Source organism: Acomys minous, assembly GCF_964271855.1.
Source record: "Acomys minous genome assembly, chromosome: 16".
In the NCBI taxonomy this organism is placed as follows: Eukaryota; Metazoa; Chordata; class Mammalia; order Rodentia; family Muridae; genus Acomys; species Acomys minous.
Window position 1 is genome coordinate 72036957 of NC_140498.1, and position 6000 is coordinate 72042956.

Here is a 6000-nt window from a genome sequence, read left to right on the forward strand (position 1 = left end):
AAAACATTTTAATTACATATTTATTTATCTTATGTGTAAGTGTGTAGAGGTCAGAAGACACTTTGTGGGAATTAGCATTCTCCTTCTACCACATGTGCCCTGCAGATAGAACAGAGGGTCTTGCTGGCAAGTCCCTTTACCCACTGAGCCATCTTGTTACCCTTGGCTGTCTTAATAACAGGAAGAAGGGAGAACAGTTACTTGGGCACAGTACCTATCTGCTAAATGCCATGACACATCCTGTTGTCTCTGCCACCTCAGGTCTGAAACACATCCGAAATCTTCAGATTTGAAAGATGCCCCCAGTTCTTTCACAGAATTCCCGCTTCAAGTTTGTAACCTGTGGTCCCTTCCCCCTAGTTGATGCTTTGGGATTTAGGTGGGTTCTCATGCCACTGGAGGGCGCTGTTTGAGATCTATGGTCCTCCTGGAAGAGGACCACCAGTAACGCCCGCTGGAGGGCGCTGTTTGAGATCTATGGTCCTCTTGGAAGAGGACCATCAGTAACGCCCGCTGGAGGGCGCTATTGAGACTTTTGAGCCTATCAAAGAAGGAACCTCCAAAATGGAGGTCCTTAAGGGCATTGTGGAGCAGAAGAGGTGTTTAAGGGCAAGGAGTCCTACACAGAGAAGTTCTCTTTTGGGGATAGTAGGTTCTGACTTAGATAAGTCCAGTGCAGCGTAAAAGGGATGAGTTCCAGCTGACTTCATTGTTCTTTGCTCAAGTTTGGGGATGTCCTAGGCAGCCACTGAGTGACTCCCATGAATCTAGGCTGTGGCTCTACAGAGTGAGCAACCTGAGGCCAGGCAAGGGACATTTCTTTCTCTGCCCATTGTTTCCTATGTTCCTTACTACAGGTTGTTCTAAAATTCAAGGCTAGGAGCACTTATCTGCGGAGTAGCACCTGCCTAGAAAACCCCAGTGAGGGGCTGGAGTGTGGCTCAGTGGTAAAGCCCCTGCCTAGAATCCCCCAGTGAGGGGCTGGAGTGTGGCTCAGTGGTAGAGCCCCTGCCTAGAATCCCCCAGTGAGGGGCTGGGGTGTGGCTCAGTGGTAGAGCACCCACCTAGAATCCCCCAGTGAGGGGCTGAGGGTGTAGCTCAGTGGTAGAGCTCCTGCCTAGAATCCCCCAGTGAGGGGCTGGGGTGTGGCTCAGTGGTAGATCACCCGCCTAGAATCCCCCAGTGAGGGGCTGGGGTGTGGCTCAGTGGTAGAGCACCCACCTAGAATCCCCCAGTGAGGGGCTGGGGGTGTGGCTCAGTGGTAGAGCCCCTGCCTAGAATCCCCCAGTGAGGGGCTGGAGTGTGGCTCAGTGGTAGAGCACCCACCTAGAATCCCCCAGTGAGGGGCTGGGGCGTGGCTCAGTGATAGAGCACCCGCCTAGAATCCCCCAGTGAGGGGCTGGGATGTGGCTCAGTGGTAGAGCACCTGCCTAGAATCCCCCAGTGAGGGGCTGGGAGTGTGGCTCAGTGGTAGAGCACCTGCCTAGAATCCCCCAGTGAGGGGCTGGAGTGTGGCTCAGTGGTAGAGCACCTGCCTAGAATCCTCCAGTGAGGGGCTGGGGTGTGGCTCAGTGGTAGAGCACCTGCCTAAAATCCCCCAGTGAGGGGCTGGGGTGTGGCTCAGTGGTAGAGCAGCTGCCTAGAATCCCCCAGTGAGGGGCTGGGGTGTGGCTCAGTGGTAGAGCAGCTGCCTAGAATCCCCTAGTGAGGGGCTGGGGTGTGGCTCAGTGGTAGAGCCCCTGCCTTGAATCCCCCAGTGAGGGGCTAGGGTGTGGCTCAGTGGTAGAGCACCTGCCTAGAATCCCCCAGTCAGGGGCAATGCACATGTCTCAGAGGGTGCTGGCCTGGGACGTGGAAAATGCTGGGTTCTATCCCTGCCCAGCACAGGGGAAGTCAAGGAAGACAATGTCTTATTACTTCAGGAGGAGCTTTAGCCTTGGATTAAACTTTAGAAACCCAGATGACTAAGGAGAACTATTCTTTATATAATGATGAGAATATCACTTTGAAATATCTTTTAATTTTATTTAGAATATTTTATTTTGGCATTTATTTACTGCCTCCCTCGTGGTGTGTGTGTGTGTGTGTGTGTGTGTGTGTGTGTGTGTGTGTGTGTTCACGAGTGTTCCATGTCATGGTGTGTGGGTAGTCAGAGGCTAACTTTTGGGGAGTGACTTCTCTCTTTCTACTGTGTGGGTTCAGGAGATGGTATCTCAGGTCATCAGGCTTGTTGCATGCTGGGCAGGTGCTTTACCTTTGAGTAATAACTCCAGTGACTGTAGATATTTGTCATTGTACCCAGGAGGATTGAATTAAAAGAAGGATTTCCACACAGACTCAGATGGCCCTCAGTGACTGAGCAAGCCTATCCCCTGCTGTAGCCCCTACTTCTCCACGGACCAGACCTTCCCAGTAAAGTTGATCTTCCCTGGTTCTGCTGATACCTTTCCTAGAGAGGAAGTAGTATATACATTCTCACTGGGGACCACCTGCCCCTCACTGTTGTTGCTGAGCTCCTGCAGCTTCTGAATGAGTTGGGATGGGAGGGAAGGTTTGGCAAGTTGGAGTGGTGGAGAGCGGGGCTGCAAGTACTTATGATAGTTAAGACCTAAACTCCTCTTACCTTCCTCCCTTTCCAGGGCTCCCGTGGTCCTCATGTTCTCCCTTCTGTCCCTACCTCCTCCAGACAAGGGTCTGGAAGAAGGAGTCTTTGTTTTGGAATCTCATCCTGATTTCGTTCCTGTTGCTATGATAAAATGAGCCTAAGTGTGTGTGTGTGGGGGGGCACAGCTTAATAGAAAAGGGTTTATTTTTAGCTTTACGAGTTTCAGGTAACCATCCATGACTGTGGGATTGTCACAGGAGCAGGGGCTGAGACAACTAGCCACATCACACCCATAGTCAAGGGCAGAGATAAATGGGTGCGTGCATGTTCATTTGTTTGCTCGGCTAGATTTCTCCACTCTTAGACAGCTCAGGGTCCCCTGCCTAGGGAATAGTGCTGCCCACAGTGGGCTAAGACTTTCCACATCAATTAACATAAGACCAGTCTCCCAGAGAGGCTGGCCAACCCAATGTAGGTAATCCTTCATGAGACTCTTTTCCCAGGTCACTTCAGGTTGTGTCAGGTTGACGGTGAAAGCTAGCCATGGGGGTTCTAGGAAATGAGGAAGGGCCCTTGGAAAATGCTAAGTTATCCCTGGTTCTCCCTCCAGAACTGGATAGCCTGTGCCCACATCCTTCCCTAAAATGCTGAAGACACTCGTCACCCACAAGTTCGACACTGTGAGCCCCCAACTGGGGCTCAAGAGAACTAGAGAAGTAGAGAAATACATAGGTAGAGTCAAAAGGAGAAAAGGGAACCGCCATAATTTTTTGTCAACTTGACACGAACTTAGACACATCGGGGATGTGGGGAACTCAGCAGAGGAAGTGTCTACGTGGGATTGGCTCAGGGCATGTCTGTGGTGGTATTTTCTTAATGGCCGACTGATGTAGGAAGGGGCAGCCCACTGTGAGTGGTGCCATCCTTGAATAGATGGGCCTGGGTTGTATAGGAAAGCAGGCTGAAGAAGCTAAGACAGCAAGCCAGTAGGCACTGTTCCTCCATGATTTGTGTTTCAGTTTCTGTCTCCAGGATCCTGCCTCAGTTTCCCTAGATGGATAGAACCTATAATCCAAGTAAACTCTTTCCTCACCCAAGTCACCTTTTTTTTTTTTTCAAGACAGCGTTTCTCTGTGTAGCCTTGGCTGTCCTGGACTCGCTTTGTAGACCAGGCTGGCCTCGAACTCACAGCGATCCACCTGCCTCTGCCTCCCAAGTGCTGGGATTAAAGGCATGTGCCACCACACCTGGCTAGAGCTTCTCTTTTTAAGTCCTGGCTGTCCTGGATTCCCTTTGTAGACCAGGCTGGCCTTGAACTCACAGAGATCCACCTGCCTCTGCCTCCTGAGTGTTGAGATTAAAGGCATGCGCCGCCATGCTGGTGTGGTCAGTGTTTTATCACATGTTTTGTGTGTGTTTGAACATATGTGAGTGGGTGGGCATGTGGAATCCTTGGGTTTTCTACCTTATTCTCACTCCATCAAACCCAGAGCTCACTGATATGAGTTCACTCATTTTACTAGGCAGCTTGCTCTGGAGAGCCCCTGTCTCTGCCTCCCAAGACTTGAATCATAGGCAGCCTACCACACCCACATAGCGTTGACCAGGGATGTGAGGATACAAACTATGGCTCTCACACTTGTACAACAAGAACTTTAGTCACAGTGGCGTCTCCCCAGCCCTGGGAGGTAACTTTTCTGAAGTCACAGAAGGCGAGGAAGGCTCGTTAAACACCCTGGCTCCAAGGTTAGGGTTCTCATATAAAGTCCAGAGGCTTCTACTTACCACCTAATGAAAGCTAGGAAGTAAGGGGTCATGCCTGTGAGTAATGCCTCCGCCTGTTTTGCCTTCCTGCCTATTCCATTGCCGTGGTAAACAGAGGCTACGTATGCTGTGCCCAGATTGATCCCAAAAAAGAGCCAGAAAGACTCAAAACTGCTGTAAATACAAGAGGAATCTTTAATTCAGCCTGGGCTGGACCGAGCCTGATCCCCAAATCAAAGGTCTCAGGAAGCGACCCCAGGCGTTGATGTGGTGGGTTTCTTATGTATTCTTCCCTCACAATACCTCCCAAGCAGGTGGGGATCCTAGTTAACATAAGGGGGTCTAACGTCCCAATGTTTTAACTTTCTTTTTTCTCTTTTTTCCGCCATTTGCTCAGGGAAGTATGTAATCCCATCTCTGGGCCGGGGGTGGGGGGTGGGGGGGGGTGGGGGTAGGTGGGGGAGTGGGGGGGTGGGGGTGGGGGAGGGGCGGGTCAGTTGCTATCTCTGGTTGTAGCTGTGAGCTTGAATCTCTTCTAAGTCTGTTTCTTCAAAGAATTTTGTGGACCGCAGCTAGGCTGACACCAAGATCATCCAGTGTTAGCACAAAAGGCTCCCTGCTTCCTTCGGGGTTTAGCCAATTTAAAAAATCTTCTAGGCGTCTCCTTCTTTCATTTACAGCAATGGTCTGAGTAAGGATGAAATGAGGTGGTATTTAGTGGCGTGGTCCATGAAGGGGTTTGTTGGCAAAAGAGACCTCAACATCCTAATCTTAGTATGGAACTAGGAATGGGTCTGGGCAACTCATCACCCCACCTCGGTATCCCCAACATCAAAGACACGCTAAGCTAGGGGCTCCAGCTGGCCCCAGGATACCTGGCCACATGGCCAACTTTGCATGCTCCCCCAAATCAAGGCAAGGAGATTTCAAGCAGGTCCCTTCCCTTCCCGTGCCGCTCCGTGTGTGCCTACTGGATGTCCCTAGAGCCTCAGCCAAAGTCAGTTAGGCAACCTAAGCTTCTGATGTGGCTCCTAGTTGGCCCGCTGATACCTGCAGGCCACGCCTGGAGCAGCTCCTCGGCTGTCGACCCTGGAAAACGCTTCAGTGTGACCTCTTTTTAGCTCTTCCCAAGCACACACCCAGGATGCACAGCTAAACTGTAAACAGAAACCTTGTCACAGTGCCCAGGGCCTAGGGGAGCCTGGATGGGAGCAAGGAGCAAGGCAGGGACGCTTAAGAGGCCTGAGTCTTGCTCTTCCATCCAGTTTTTTTTTGGGGGGGGGTGCGGGCTGGGATTGCTTTCTTTGTTCTGGATGCATGGCTTCCTGTAGCTCAAGCCTCGTAGCCGAGGGTGGCCTTGAATTCCTGATCATCCCTGCCTCCACTTCGAGAAAGCGCTAGGGTTACAGCGTGGACCACTCAACTGACTAAGGGAACGCCATCCTGTTCTGGCTCTACTTTGCAGTTGCTTAGACAATTCTCTGCTCTCTCCCCTCTCTCCCCGCCATCACATCTACTTGAGCAACACATATGAGATGTCCATAGCCTTGACCATGGTCAGGGGTAGCAGACAAAATGGTTGGCAAGTGATGCCCAAATCAACAGCTGTGCTCTGCCAGGCAGGAACGGAT